The sequence below is a fragment of the Lepidochelys kempii genome, chromosome 9 (assembly GCF_965140265.1).
Source record: "Lepidochelys kempii isolate rLepKem1 chromosome 9, rLepKem1.hap2, whole genome shotgun sequence".
Taxonomy (NCBI): Eukaryota; Metazoa; Chordata; order Testudines; family Cheloniidae; genus Lepidochelys; species Lepidochelys kempii.
The window spans coordinates 76,475,758-76,491,698 of NC_133264.1; the positions used below are offsets into that span (position 1 = coordinate 76,475,758).

Below are 15,941 nucleotides of genomic sequence, written 5' to 3' on the forward strand. Positions count from 1 at the left end.
AGCACCTGCTTCCTTCTGAGGCTTCTGCAGGCAATAAGTGCTCAGAAAGAGGAGGAAAGGAATGAGGGTAAGTCTATGGTCCCTACCCAATCTGTTCCACACCAGCCAATGGAGCTGGGCTAGGGAAGGATGCTGCACCCTCTTCTAGGGTGGTGCAACAGGCGCACTGGTGCATGCTTTTGGAGAGCCCCTGCGAGGAATTCTGACTGATTCAGCTAGAATTCTAGACATGTCCAAATGCCGGGGGACCCCTCCAGCACTGCTAATGGTGCACAGGACAGCAGCTAGGCCTTTGTGTGTAGGCAGAGCATCTGAGTGCCCACAAGTCTTGTTCTTAGGGTAGAAACTCTCAGTATCTACCCAGCCCTACATACAACCTGCTCTAAAATCAATATTCTCTTGAAAATGAAAAATCTACCGTCTGTCACAAAACAAGTGGTATAACATGGTCACAACTGCAGGTGTGCTGAGTGACCATCCACCACCGTTCCCAGTGCCCTAGGCTGTTTGTGATCAAACAGCGTACACACAGTGCATGAAATGGACAAGAATATGGCTCTCTCCTGTCAATCTTGATTGTGTTCTTGTAAGTTAATGGTACATTTTAAATTAAAAAAAAAAAACCATACCTGGGAGGATCTGCCTCAGCTTAGTCTATTCTGGGTACACAGGGAGCTCTAGACTGAACTTACTATATTCAGAACTGAGGTTTCTATGCTTCTTGACTAGCCACATTTCTGTATAAATATACAGTGTAAAACAACCGTGATTGCAGTTTTAACGGAGTGCAACACTTGAAAATGACATTTATAAATAGCCCAACTGGAGCTTAAAGCATGAAAGAGACCCACAGAATGTCCACAAGACACAAACCATTGCATGAATTAAAGGGGGCTTTGCAGCTGGACTAATGACTTGCACTAGCTGGAGGAAATCTAGCAGCCAGTGCTGCTATGAATGAATCACTGTGTAAAAGGAGCTTACAAACAGGGAGACTGAAATAGGAAAGCAATTTAAAATAAAATCTTTTGGAAGCTTTGGGGCTTCATTCAGTTGAGATTTAACTTCAGATTTAAAACTGCAGTAACTTAGATTCTTAACACAATTTGCAACGTGAGGGCCTGATCCTGGCAGGTGAACCTAATGTGAGCAGTGCGTGTTCAGAACTTCTGGGGTTGGGCTCTAAATTGGGCACTTTTCATAGGACAACAGTGCTCTAAAATACTTGGTTGGTTTACAGGCCCCACGGTGTTTCAGCTACAGGTGATGAAGAGGGAGACAGGCATTTGATTTCAACATATTGTAAATAGCTTTTGTTTCAAATTCGTTACGTGAGCACAAGGAAGGATGCAGAATAAAACATACTTGGCCTGAGTCTGTTATACATCATTCTCTTTACATTGTTACTTAAAGTGAGTGCAAAGTGCACGTGCCATTCTAAGGCACTTGTACATTGCCAGAGCAGTGCACAGGGTACTGGGGGTATGTCTACAGTAGTGGTTCTCAACCTGTGGCCCAATCAGCATACAGCTGCAACCCATGTGGCATTCTCAGGGCCATACAGGTAGTCTATATGTTGTGTGGATGCAGCCCACGTAACACACAGAGAGCTGCATATGCAGCCCACAATGGTAAATAGGTTGAGAACTATTGGTACAGTCACTGCACAGTAAATCCAGGTTCAGCGAATCAGGCTCATTCACTCTCTGCAACGGTTCTAGCCACTAAGAGAATTCTGTGGATGTCCCAATTTAAAACAAACACCCTGTTCTTTGAGGTGAAAATGTAACAATTTCTATAATAAAGAAACAAAGTCCCACTATTTCAAAACCCAGGTACTATTTAGAGCTATGCAGAACTTTCATAACAAAACTGGAAGTCAACTGAACTTTCTTGCCTGGTTTAGGGAGTTCAGTTTGACTATCTAAGCAGCCAAAGGTTCTCAAGAAATGTAGCTGAATCTTTTCACTGCGAGATTCTGGCTTCCCTGGGATTGCAGCAAGAAGGGGATTTGGGGCGGGGGGGCGGGTTGAGTGTCCCTAGCAAGTTTCACAATAGAGTTTAATTACAAAACCAGCAATTTGTTGGTCTTCTAGAGAAACACTGGCATTTGTCAGTTTGACAGATCTAATTAAACTAGCTGGTTTCAGGTTGAGTTTCTGGGTTTGAATGAACCTGAAACTCTCAGCAAAAATAAATTTTTATGAAACCATGCAAACTTGGCCCCCTGGAAAGGTTCAGTGAAACTAGTGTGAGCAAGTACTATTCCAGAAGGAAAATTCAAATAAATAGCCAAATCTAAGAAGCATGAATAAATAACAAGAGTTAGAGATGAGGCCCAAATGAGAACACAAGAACCAAAGCCCTAAGCTTTGGGGAAGTTCGGGTCTATATTTCATGGCTCATGACAGCCTATTATGCAATTTTCCAGCTGCTCAGGAATAAAAAAGTTTGCAACAAACATCAGAATTCTTTCTCTTCCTTCCATTATCAAACAAAGTAGTAAAGCATCTATCCAGATGTCTATCTGCCCATCTCTACTCTCCCATTCATGCCACTTATAAAAATGTCTCTAGCCTTTCTTACATTGACATTGCCTACTAACTCCTCAGTGCTGGAAGTACCAAAATGCTATCTCTCTTAGAAATATATTTATTCCTGCTATCTTCCCAGTTATCACAAATGTTGTGATGTTGTTTGTTATAGCTGGGAAGTTAGCAGAAATAAATATCATACTTATAAACTTATTTGTTCTCTAAGATGAAAGATGTAATATAGCTAACATTAAAGTTATTAGGATGCTATTGTTCTTACGCTAACAAATCTGATACCGGTTTATGTGGCCCTGTGCATGCTGTGTTGTCACATAGTTCAGCCTGTTTGCTTTTTCTGTGTAGCAAGATATACAAGAATAAGAAACCTGATATTTTGGTTTTCTGTATTTGATTGCCTCCCACTTGCAAGTACATCTGGCTGAATGCTGTCAATCAGTATGTACTTACATTGCTTTGATTTTGGATGGCTGTTGGCTTTAAACCAATCTTCTTCTTCAACGCTTAGCCAGATAATCGGCTGTAGCGATTGTTCACCATTTGGTCCATTCCTGTGCAGCCGCAAAAGCTTCATGGCCTGAGAGTTGAACATCAGAATGTTGTTTAAACCAATGGCCAAGATTTTTAAAAGTGACTGCCTCAACCTTTGGGTTCTCAGTTGTGGTGTATTGAAAGTGTAAGTTGCTACTTTAAATGGTCAGAGTGTTTTCCTGATCCTGCTTGCAGGCTAGGGGACTCTGAAGGAAAGCACATAATCTAGTCTGTCAGCTACTATGTTCAGATTAAGATGTGGTGAGTTGTGCCTTTCTATTTCAGGGAGCAGCCTGGTTTTTGTTTATCTCTGGTTTTGGATTCTAGCGTGTTATCATTCTGATTTCTAAGCAATAAAGTAGTGTTATGTTATAACTTTCCAACAGGAGTATTTATTATCTAGCTTCTTTGTTTGTGTGCCATGAAACACAACACCAACTTCAGAGGTCTAATTTTCAATGGCAGGTGCTTCGTGGTTCTAGAAAATCCATCACTGTTGAGGGTGTGCTAAATTGGGTGCTCAAAAATGAGTGCCAATTAGTACTCATTTTTTAAAATCTTGATTGAAGTTCCAGCCCCTATTTTCCTACGTTTGCAAATATATGGCTATTCACACAAATGCTTTGGGCTTGACTGCAGCTATGGAGACCCCCCATTCAACTGTGGATAAGAGTGTTTGCTATTCATTATCTGCCTGTTTTAAAGTTTCAGTGGTCTAATCAGGAAGCAGAAACAATAACATGACTTTTGTGACAAGTCTCTCTCAACAAATAAGGAAGAATAAATAGCCTAAGCATAGCATCTGTACACAACGGATAGACTGAAATTTGCTCCCATAACCACTCTGTCAAACAACTCCAAACCAGATACAATTTTAAAAATCAGTCAGTTATGATCATTCATGAACTGAGAAAAGGGGATATAGTTATTGAATTAATTCACTGTGTATAGTTTGTTCAGTTCTGCTTATAAGAACAAAGCAGACAGACAGAGCAACACACATGTATAATGTGTATACTCATCCATATATCGTAATACAGGAGGATGAAGTAAATTCAATACTACTTGCCATGACATTGCCCTTTGACAGTACAGGGTTGTCTGAGAACAAGACAGTTTAAAAATGCCCCAAAGTATTTTGGCTCAAAGTATGATGATCTTACTGAGAGAGAATTCCAAATCACTTTGCGGGGGAGAGGGGAAAGCTCATGCTGTCCTTTCATGTAAATGAAGGGAAACTCAGCTTTCAATCAGAATAGAGGTTCAGTGAATGTGACTCTTCTTACAATATTTTCTGGCATCAGGTTGGAGATGTCTGCAGAATTTTGCCACTTCCTGTCAGAGTTTACTCAGGCAAAGCCAGCATTGCCTTTAATGGTGATTTTTTCTGAGTAAGGGCTGCAGGATTTAGCCCTATGCAGGATTACAATTTAAGGCAGAATCTGCATATGTTTGCACTTTGGCTCTGTGTGGGAGGTTTTCAATACATATACCTAGGAAAGAAGTAATGAGTCAAATTGTGCTTTGTTAAACCGGTACAATGGTGTTGGATGCCTTGTAACTGATTGCAGAATTTGACCAAATGTATCTTGAAGTTAAATGAGAAAATATTTATCAGAATAGTTTCTCTCTCTCTCTCTCGTTCTCTCTCATTCTCTCATTAGCTTTTCTTATGGTGTTTCAAGTGTAAAATGAAACTAGCAAATTCTGTTTTAAGATAACCCCTGCCCACAGGATATTCATAAACTGGTTGCAAAAATGACCAAGCAATTTGTGAAATAACTTCACAAATTTTCCTTACACTAAGATGGGGGGAAATGGCATTAGAAAACATGGTTTTCTGCCTGGCTCTACCCTTTTCTTTATAAGGACTGGATCTATAACTACCCTTTATGCATAAACGTAAAACAGAGAGGAAATGTCCTCCTTCATGGGTCTCTTCTGTAAGGAATTAAATTGAGATTTTCCTGAGGAAAATAATCAACTGGGGCACAGGTTTTCCACATTCACATTCGTACAAACCCCCTTTAGTCAGCCGACTAACTTTCCTGCTTGTTCAAATGAATGCAACTTGCCTGAACTCAGAGATGTGCCCACTTATGCCAATGCTGAATTTGGCCCTGTGGGTCTGCAGTATGTGAATGAGAACAGAAGTTGGCCCCTTTTTCTTTAACCAAAGCAGACAACCTGTAGCCATTGCATGCCAGTTACAATGGCTGCCTCCTATGTTAAATCAATCCACTGACACATTTTTAAACTGTGCCATTTCATTTGTCATATGAGGGCTCACCTGTGTTTCATAACGACCTTTTGTTTATCATTCCAGGATTTGGGCCCTGGTTCAGCAAAACATTTAAGCACATGCTTAAACCTATCCCTTTTCAGGAAAGAACTTAGTTTGACGTATGTGCTGAAGTATTTTGTTGAACTGGGACCTTGTTGCTAAAGGATGAATTAAAGTCTGGCTGTGATGACGCTGGCAATATACAGCATGTTTACAATTCTAGGTTGATTTACATATGTGTAGTATCATTTTTTTAACTGTATTGTGCTCAAAAATTTTGGGGAGTGGAAAATATGGCCAAAAACTGTAAATACTGTAACACACACACACACGTCATCTGTTGCTAATTTACTGTTGAATCAATTCATTTTAATCCAAAAAAAGCAGAGGGGGTTTCAGTCTCTCAAGACCATTGAAAATGATACTTGCTATCACAAGCAAAGGAATTGCAGGACATGTGTTTCCCCCCAACTGTTTTATTTCACTTAGTGCTCTGCCAACTTTTTCCTCTGAGGGTCAATGCAAATGCGTTCTCTTTCTGCCTTTGTGTAACTTGCTAAGTATTCTTTCAGATTCCAGCTTTAGTTTGGAGGCATTCGTCTTTGGTAGTTTTCTACAGTGGGCTGCTTACAAACTAATCTCCCCCTAAAAGGAATAAATATGTTAGCAAATGGTATAGCTCAGCTACGGTAAGGTGTTACCTGAAGTAATGGGGATGGGTCTTGGAAGGCAGAGCAAAGAAATAAAATTGCTGGAATCTTTGATATCTAAATTTTTGGGTAAGCTGCTTAGAACAGCTATTCTGTCACTCAATTATCAACAATAGCCAGTTTTAAACACAAATCCCTTTTCCCCTGTCACTGCCAGATGATGCTTGTTTTCTGTAATATTTGGTGCTTGGGATGATCGTTGGTTCCTTTCTTTGTGTGTCACTAATGGGGAAAAGTTGTTTAACAGGAAGAAAAGGTACAGAAAAAACAAATGAACTTACCCAAATCTCTCTCACTTTAGGAAGTTATTCAGTCCTCAGATAACATTTCTCCCCTCTCCGGTGCTTGTCAAACATAACACAACAGATGGCCGCAGACAGGGAGCCTCTTTGTCTGATTTTTATCATCTCTTTTATAAACATTTTCAGTCACTGCCTACAGTACCCACTGAACATAGTAATCAAGGTCCCAAATAGCATGTAAGGGTCTGAATATCAGGCTCAGCGATTTGATGAACTTTGAAGAGCTTCACAGAAAGAGATGTAGACACACGTACAGTAAAAATCCTGATTAATTTAATTGCCAGACCTAAAGAAGAGCTGACTTATGTGTAAGCAGTGAGGTCATTCCACACTGTAACTTAATCTCAGGCCAGTCTGGCACTACACTTGCATAGTTAGACATCATTGGTCATTTGCAATCCCCAGTCAGATGGTTCCGTTTATACTGTTTTTGCCTGTGGTCCTTAAGAGTTTTTTTTCCTAAAGCACAAAGCTGTTGGAAAATCTCTGCATACGAGAGATCTTAGCCATTGTTTTATTTCACCCTGAGAACTTATGGGCTGAATAAATTCTACCAAGTGTTTGCAAATTTAAAATATATTAAAAAGTGCAAGTAACCATTGCTCAACTTATCTTTAATAAATAAATGCATACATACATATACCAAGTGTCAAGAAAGGACCTTCATTGGAAAGAATAATGTTTTGCATCTGGTTACAACTATTTCTGGACTTAATACCTTTTGACATTTTGGATTCCTTGCAGCTGGTCAGGGTTAGTAAATTATTTCTTTAGAAATAGGAATTTATATTTTCACAAAACAACTAAAAGCCTGATGGTAAATGTACAGGAGAGTAGAAACACAAATACAGTTAGAGCTGTAAAGCATGCAGCTGCAGCTAAACATTCTTGTAACATTTTCACATACATTTATCCTCTGGGGTGATTTTTTTTTATTTTAAAGGAATGAAGTTCTTGAATTGTTTGAAAACTGCCTATTGCTTAGACCACTGCCTATTGGTTAGGCAGCTTACAGGCAAGTTACAGTGCAGTTCTACTCTGAAAATTTACTATACAAAAATGTCATCATTTTACTCCATGGAGCTGTTCCTTGTATATAGTCAAATTAATATCTGCTTCCTTTAGCGACAATAGTAAATTACTTTATTTTACTCCTATTAGCATTGTTCAGCAAACACTACTATGAGTGAGATGGATTGAATTCTTTCTTGTGCCTCATCAACAGAGTTGTTTAATAAGACTCCAGTCTTGCAAAGACTGCACATGTGCTTAACTTATTATTATAGGAGCTCTCCAGTCTTGGACCAGGACCACACTTTGCTAGGCACTGTACAAACATAGAACAATCTTAGTAAGGGACTAATCGCATACATTAAGTTAATCATTTGTGTAAATCTTTGCAGGAACAGGCCAGGTCCATGTTCCAATTGCAGAGCCAGTCAGACCTATACAAATTCATGCATAGGTGTCATTGAGGTCATAATCTGAAGATAGTAGAGTTGCACAGGAGATTATGGGAGAAGAGACAGTATCATAACATGGGGAAGCTGCAAATATATTTCACAGGCCTGTTTAAATAGTTACTTATGTTGTCAGAAATGCTCTATTAAATCCCTTTTGCCTGTCTCTGGCACCCAAGAAACAGTTAACATTGCTCTTGCTAGAGCCAGGTGGGAATTTTTCATTGAAACTTCTTTTCATCTGAAAAAGCAGATTTGTCAAAGCCAATTTTTTTGGTGAACAAGGGTAAGTTTCAATGCATTTCCTGAATTTTGGGGAAATAGTTTTGAAATTATTAAAACATTCCATTTTGACCATTTTGAAACAAGAGCTTCAAATTTTCAATTCAAAATAACTGGCTGAGTATGTTGTAATTCTCATGTCCCCTCCTGCAGATAAGTTTGTTTGATCTCTACCCCAGACTTTGCTGCCTTTGCTCTGATTTGTTTGCAGCGGAAGGGAAAGGCCAGAGAGCAGTCTTGTCAATAGCAGGACTCCCCCTTGTCAGTTTGGAGGGCAGCAGTGTCATTGCCCCTTTATTAACCTTTAGGAGAGGTTTATTTTATTTATAGGCTTCTCTATGGCGTTCATCCCCACAGTATCTGAGCACCTCCCACCCTTGTGAGGTAGGGAAGCCTTATCCCCATTTTGCAGATATAGTAGTGAATGGCGGCAGAGATTACCTGCCTTGCCTCAGGTCACACAGGAAGTCTATGACAGGGCAGGAAAACCGATCCTAGTTCGGACTCCCAGCCTCCCAGGCCAGTACTCCAGCCACAAGTGCATCATGGGCAGTAGCATGATAGCAGGCTCCTGTCGGTAAGGTTGGGATATGAACCAGAAATACTTACAAAGACTATGGGTGCATGAAATCCTGGCCCTATTCAAATCAATGGCAAAACACCCATTGACTTCAGTGAAGCCAGGATTTCACTCTATGGCTCTATCTACCCTGTGGCTAAATTGTGCTTCCTGAACTAGTTTATGGCAGCTGAGGCTAATTCAGCTTTACACAGGCCAGACAAATCATGGTTAAGAGGAAGTTTTAAAAACTGTTCTCTAGAACAGAGTGCTTTGAAAACACTGTTTAGGCCCAGTGTGTGTGACTGGCAGAGCTGGTTGAACTATTGATTTAGAATAACATTCATAACAAATTTAGCCCCCTTTTCATCAGCAGATTGGCAGTCCCCATTGCTATGAATGGATTCAGTATTCATAGATTTCAGAGTAACAGCCGTGTTAGTCTGTATTCGCAAAAAGAAAAGGAGTACTTGTGGCACCTTAGAGACTAACCAATTTATTTGAGCATAAGCTTTCGTGAGCTACAGCTCACTTCTGTAGCTCACGAAAGCTTATGCTCTAATAAATTGGTTAGCCTCTAAGGTGCCACAAGTACTCCTTTTCTTTCAGTATTCATAAGCACTTGCCAAATAGTTTTAACAAATAGGTTTCAGTCTATGAGCTCTTCAGGACCTGTTCACTTCCATTGTTCATCAGAGTATAAGCTGCAGAGGGAACAGGCCTTTAATTTGTTACTTCTGGGAAGTACTTTGCATCTGCCTACCTACCCGCTGTCCTGTTTACACCTGCTCACATGCACATGATTGAAATGATCATCAGATATGTAGCATAGTCTTACAAGGTGCTGAGTACCTTCTACTCACATTTTAGTTGACTGAAGCTGTGGGCACTCACAGCTTGGAGAGATAGAATAATGAATATAGAACTTCTCATCCATGGATCTCAAAGAAAGGGAAACTAAGGTATGTAGTGACTTGCCCAAGCTCACCCAGACAGGCCATGGCGCTGCTGGGAACAGAACCAGGACTCCTGACACCTAAACAGTGCTTTGTCCATTACAGGCCCTGGGGTTAGGAAATACTCTTCCCAAGTGTCCTATTGGCAAGGATCGTTGTATTTTCTTCCTCCCTCCAGAGCTTTAACGAGGGATAATAAATTTAGCTCACGTTGGCAGAGATCCTTTCTAAATTTCTGTTTCCCTGGAAGTGTGCCACCCCTTTCTAAATTTCTGTTTCCCTGGAAGTGTGCCACCAAGCACTGATGAGAGTCCTTTTCAAGCAGCCCTCATTATGTGGATGGTAGCGTATTCCCTCTGAGTCGAATCCAGATGTTATTGATACGGGTTTCCTTCCATACAGGGTATGCCGTGGAGTGCCCAGGAACTTTGTTGAGCAGAATTATCATTGGGAACTATAGGAGTTCAGCTAAAGAAACCCCGTAGAGGTTCTGGAACCGAAACCACAGTTTAATGAATTTAGTGGAACGGAGAGCTAAGGATATGGCATCAAATTTCATTCGCTTGGAATCTTAAAAATATGTGGTGGTGTTGAAAAGTAAAAAAATTGGAATTTAATCTTATTCATCCTTTTCCTTCCTTATGTCCTTTAAATAAGAAGCACAAGTAAGCTATTAACCCAAAAAAGCATGACTGTTTCTTGTTGTTGCAATCTTCAACATGTGCTTTGCTTTGTAATTGTTAAGCAAATGTATTTGGCATTTCTTACACAAGTGAACTTGCCTAACAAAACTTCTTTGAATTAAACTGTTGTCATAAACATTACAAGAACTATGATAAATTCTCTCTCATATTCTCAGAGGATTAAATTGTGAATAACAAAACCTTGACATGCGTTTTGACATGATCGCATTCTTATCCTTACTTGTGCTCAAAGTACTTTGATATTTATAACCAAGAAATTTCTTTTCCCCTGAACAGTTCAGAAGATAGGATCTTTGATTTTTTTCTTATTTTCCTTCCTCTAATAAACTTCCAGAAAAGGCAGGTCAAGTAGTTGGACTACCAGCCAAAAAGGATAAAAAAGAGGCTTTTTTCTTAAATTAGTTTCCTTGCTTCCCCACCACTCTCCTTGCTATTGATCAGCCACTTCATGACTTGATCGGCATCCGTTTCAAAAAACTCAATTAAAAACTTTTCAAAATATGTAAAGTTTTTATAAAGAATTTTTTTCTTTAAAAATACCATTAATTGACTAGTTACATACCATCTCAGTCTGGGATCTCATCAGAGTCTCACAAACCAAGCAAGCTTGCACTAGTTGCTACTTGGATGCGAGACGGTCACAGACAATCTAGGCTGCTGAAAGACATGAGGTTGCTGATTCAATAGGTAGAGTTTTTCTATCTGGCCTTGCATTCACTAGGAAATTTGGGAGAGATTTTCAAAGGGCAATTAGGCACCCAACATCCACTGAAAATCAATAGATGCTGGGTTCTAACTCTCAATGATACCTGTTGAAAATCTTTCCCATTCTAAGTATTTTTACCTTGTTTACATTTTCAAGCCTCCATCCTATTCCAAAAGTCTACCAGAGCAAACCTGTAGGCTCTTAGAAAGTCCAAGAACAAATTAGTATTATTCAGAGGAATAGGTCTTTTTGAAACCTCAAAAACCATTTTTTAAAATATTTTGTTCCAATGCAGAACAAAAATGAGACCTTTTGAAATAACACGAGAGAGAGACACCCCAGGATAGTCAATGGCCTGGTGGTTAGGGCACTTAACCTGGTTCTCCCACATCCCAGTCAAATGCCCTAACTACTGTGCTGGAGAGTCACTGTTTGGCCCAGTGAATATTTAATCAGAATGGAACAGGTTCAGCCAGAGATATTGAGAGACTGTCTGTCTAGGGTACTCACCTGGGATGTGGGAGACCCAGGTTATCTTTCATCCTAGCACCAATTTGTAGAGCTTGTAGGTTCTATTCAGTTTCTTTGCTTTGAGGAAATGTTTACCTAGGTGCAATGAAATCATGAGATATCCTAGAAGTTCTGTTTACAGTGTCATGTGAACAGATCTATGTAATGATCCGTAGTGTAATTGTTTAGGCACTTTGGAATTCTTTAAGATAAAGGATGCTAAATAAATGTAAGTTATTGTTTCTACTAATTGATGAGTATTGGCCAAGATTTATGGAGCAATTAGTCGGCAGGATCCACAGAGCTACCTAAACTGATTGCATGCGGGGCTTCCCAAGCACGGGGAGGAAAGGGTGCACTATGCTCCAGTGACAGAACTACTTGCTGAGCAGGGAGCTTGCACAAAGGGTAACAGAAATGCTGTAAAGTAGAGCCTTGTGCGGGACTATTCTTAATCCCACTCCCACACACTCCAGCTATTATGGTAGCGGGTCCTGAGGGATCACAGTCCTGCTTCAGGGCCCTACGCTAGTCCTGTGTGGGGCTCTGCTATAAAAGACACTAAGCCAGTGAATGGAAAATCACAAATGAATCAAATTATTATGATTTTTTCTTTATTAAAGTTAACTCAGGAACTGCTGTTAACTTCATTTAACTTCTGGTCAATTCAGGAAGCACTTCAGTATTTCACAAAGAACTCTATGGATCTTTTGGTGAAAAGAGTCAATTATTGGGAGCTGGGGAACACTGACATCAGATGAGAAACAAAGCACCAAATAAATGTCTGTATATGCCGAAGGGAACAATCTTGTATTGGCAAAAGAATTGACACAATTACTGTTCCATTTCTAATTTCTGTGCTTCTCAGAAATAGTGTTCAGTTGAAAAGTCCAAGTTTCATCAAATGCAGCTGAAGTATTCACAGATTGATTCACAGATTCACAGATTCACAGAAGAGACTATTAGATTATCTAGTCAGACCTTCTTTATATCACAGGCCATTACATTTCACCTTGTTACCCCAAGTTATTGAGCCTGATAACTTGTGTTTGGTTAAAGCTTATCTTCCAGAAAGGCATCCACTCTTAAGGTGAACATCTCAAGTCATGGAGAATCTACCATTTCCCTTATAATTTGTTCCCTTGTAGTTTGTTCTACTTTTCCCATAACTGCTATATTGGTTACCTTTTTCTTTGTGTGGCCACATCTGTTAAGAAATACAAGGAAAGCTGATAAGCCGTTTAATTTGAGAGAGAGATTACATGGTTTCACAGCATTACAAAAAGCCAGAGATTAAATAGTTGGCCACATTGCTCTGCTAGGATAGCACATAATCTTTTCACCTAACAGTTACATTTCCTGTCTGTTGGACCACAGAAGGTATGTGGCAGAAGCTGAATAAGGGTTTTTCAGGTCAGAAAAAGAAGAAATAACTGCTTAAAAATCCCAATGTAGTATTATGGTAAGCAGATCACTACCCTTAGTTTTAAAACAATCTCCAGACAAAACAGTTATTAAAAGGTGCCTAGAGAAGTGTGTAAAAGTGTTCAAAATATAATGATATAGCAATTTGTATTAAACACGAAAAATAGAGGCAGTCACAATGGTTTAATAGCAACGTGGCATGCTTGGTGACCTAGAGAATAGAAGTCCAGCATTAATCCCTTGCTCCTAAGGCCAGTGGTGGGTGACAGCACTATAATCATGCGAGCTCCTCCCCTAGAGGCGAGAGAGGAGATGCTGCCCATCTTTCTCTGCTGCCCCATTTGGCTGCCCCAGGAAAAGGTGTTCAGCCCTGTTTGGCTGGAAGGAGTCTCCATAATGCAAGAGGGGAAGAAATAAAGGTAAAGTGTGGAGGCTCTAATGGAGCTACAGATCTTGGTGTGCGTATGGGGACAATATAAACTTCTAATGATCTTCAGCCTGACAGGTCTCTGTCCTTGTTGACGGTTCCTGGTAAAAGAATTCTGCATATGTTTCAGGCAGTTAAGCTACCTGCTTTTGTACGGCCTCAGCCTTGCCTGATAACAAATATATCACACCAAAATACTTCCACACTTCAAATTTACTAGGCCCAACCCTGGGCTTGGGCTAAGCTCTGCCGGCCTAGGACCCGAGGAGAGGGGCCAAAGGGGCAAGGTGTCACTTCTTTGTTCCTCCAATCACCCAGGCTGCTGATAGCCAGTTCGACCCCACTATGCACAGCCTCCAGTCTATTCTAACATACATCAGCTGATAAGGGTCCCCGAGGGACTTTCTGCCAACTTGGAATCAGTGAAGTGAAGCTGTGCTCTGGCCAAACCTTCTCCATCACACGTGTTGCCAGCACATCTCCTGTGCCACACAGGGCCAGAGCTAGCTCTGTGATGCCTGCGTGGTCCACCGTCAGCTGCCCAGCTGAGGTAGCTTTATGGCCCATTTGCACTACCTGTGAGACATAGAAGGGCTGTATGAGGCCAGGTGTTGCCCTGCAATATATAAACATTCTCTTTCATCCTAGCACAAATATGTAGAGTTTATGGGTGCTGTTCACTTTCTTTGTTCTGAGTAATTGTTTACCTAGATCAGTGGTTCTCAAACTTTTGTACTGGTGACCCCTTTCACACAGCAAGCCTCTGAGTGCGACCCTCCCTTATAAATTAAAAACACATTTTTTTATATTTAACACTATATTATAAATGCTGGAGGCGAAATGGGGTTTGGGGTGGAGGGTGACAGCTCGCGACCCCTTGACGGGTCATGACACCCAGTTTGAGAACCCCTGACCTGTATACAGTGAAATGATCAAATATCCTAGAAGTTCCTTTTCATATGGATGCAGCTGTACATTGCCTTTCTGAGGCAGAGTTAAACATTTTCCCTTCTACCCAGTACTTAAGGCCATCTGTCATCTGTACAAAGCATATTTGAGTTAATCCTTAAAAGTAAACATATGTTAATACAAGACTCTGCAAGGAAACACGTTCTTTTGACACTAGGGCTTCAGTCTCATCATTCTCAAGGTCCTAGTTAAATATTTTAAATAGTTGGCCATATGCCACATTTGAGATAAACTATTTTCATTGTATTCATTTCTCTCCTTTGAGAACAATTTCAGACAATGGAATAAGATGCATGACATCTTATCTGTGTCAAAGACACACATACAGTGCCACTCGTGCTTAAAATTGTGCAATTTTTTTAGTAAATTTTTTTATTTTGTTGAGTTGTATTTTTTGTTGTCAAAGGGTCCTCGACATCTTTAATTCTATTAGCAGCTGTTCAGTGCAGCATTCTATACAATTATGATAGGTATCAGCATAATCGCTTCAGATTATTATTTTGTAGCCATTTATATTGTACTGTCAGCCTGAAGTCTGTATGATAACCTGCTATCTGGGTCATATCAGAATTCAACACTATTCCCAAAACATTTGGGATAATTGTCCGAATTTTCAGATGCTTATCCAAACCAAACATAAGCATTGAGGGATAGGCCCTCAGTGATTATAAATCAGCATAGCCACATTGACATCAGTGGGGTTACATTTATTTACAGCAGCTGATGATCTGGGAACTGGGATTGTTTAGTCTGCAGAAGAGAAGAATGAGGGGGGATTTGATAGTTGCTTTCAACTACCTGAGAGGTGGTTCCAGAGAGGATGGTTCTAGACTATTCTCGGTGGTAGAAGAGGACAGGACAAGGAGTAATGGTCTCAAGTTGCAGTGGGGGAGGTTTAGGTTGGATATTAGGAAAAACTTTTTCACTAGGAGGGTGGTGAAACACTGGAATGCGTTACCTAGGGAGGTGGTAGAATCTCCTTCCTTAGAAGTTTTTAAGGTCAGGCTTGACAAAGCCATGGCTGGGATGATTTAATTGGGGATTGGTCCTGCTTTGAGCAAGGGATTGGACTAGATGACTTCCTGAGGTCCCTTCCAACCCTGATATTCTATGATTCTGTGATTCTATGATCTGGCCCTAAACTTTGAGATGTTTGCGCCTCCTGACTGGCAATCCAGTAAGCAGTGGAAGACCAACCCTTTCTGTCACCAGGCCAGAGACACTAAGAATGTTGCCACTTGACCAACTCCACTCAGATAGGAGGTGAAAAAATTTGCTCTACCCTTTTAGGCATTGTAACGTGCTAGTGCTGAAGTCACCGTGAATGCATAAGAATGCTTTGGATGCTGGTCAGAGAGCATCCAGCTGGCCATAAAGAAAGACAGAACAATCAAATCAAAATTAAAGTGGAAAATCATGTCTCTCTTCCTTTGGATGTTGCCATACGTTTATTATTTCCCAGGGCCTTGGTCCAGAGGTAAATATGGTACATCAAGTGCCTGATCCAGAGCCCATCAGTCAATGGAAATACTTCCATTAACTGCAGTGGACTTTGGATCAAGCC

General features: G+C 40.4%; 1 protein-coding gene across 1 annotated transcript in view; it reads right to left on the minus strand.

The window, feature by feature from the left end:
* Positions 1–6,428, minus strand: part of LPAR4 (lysophosphatidic acid receptor 4) — a 60,691-nt gene extending 54,263 nt beyond the window's left edge. Inside the window, exon 1 of the mRNA XM_073360944.1 lies at positions 6,359–6,428. The gene's annotated coding sequence lies outside the window, so the exon portion shown is untranslated. The remainder of the gene's footprint in view (positions 1–6,358) is intronic.
* Positions 6,429–15,941: the final 9,513 nt, after the last annotated feature.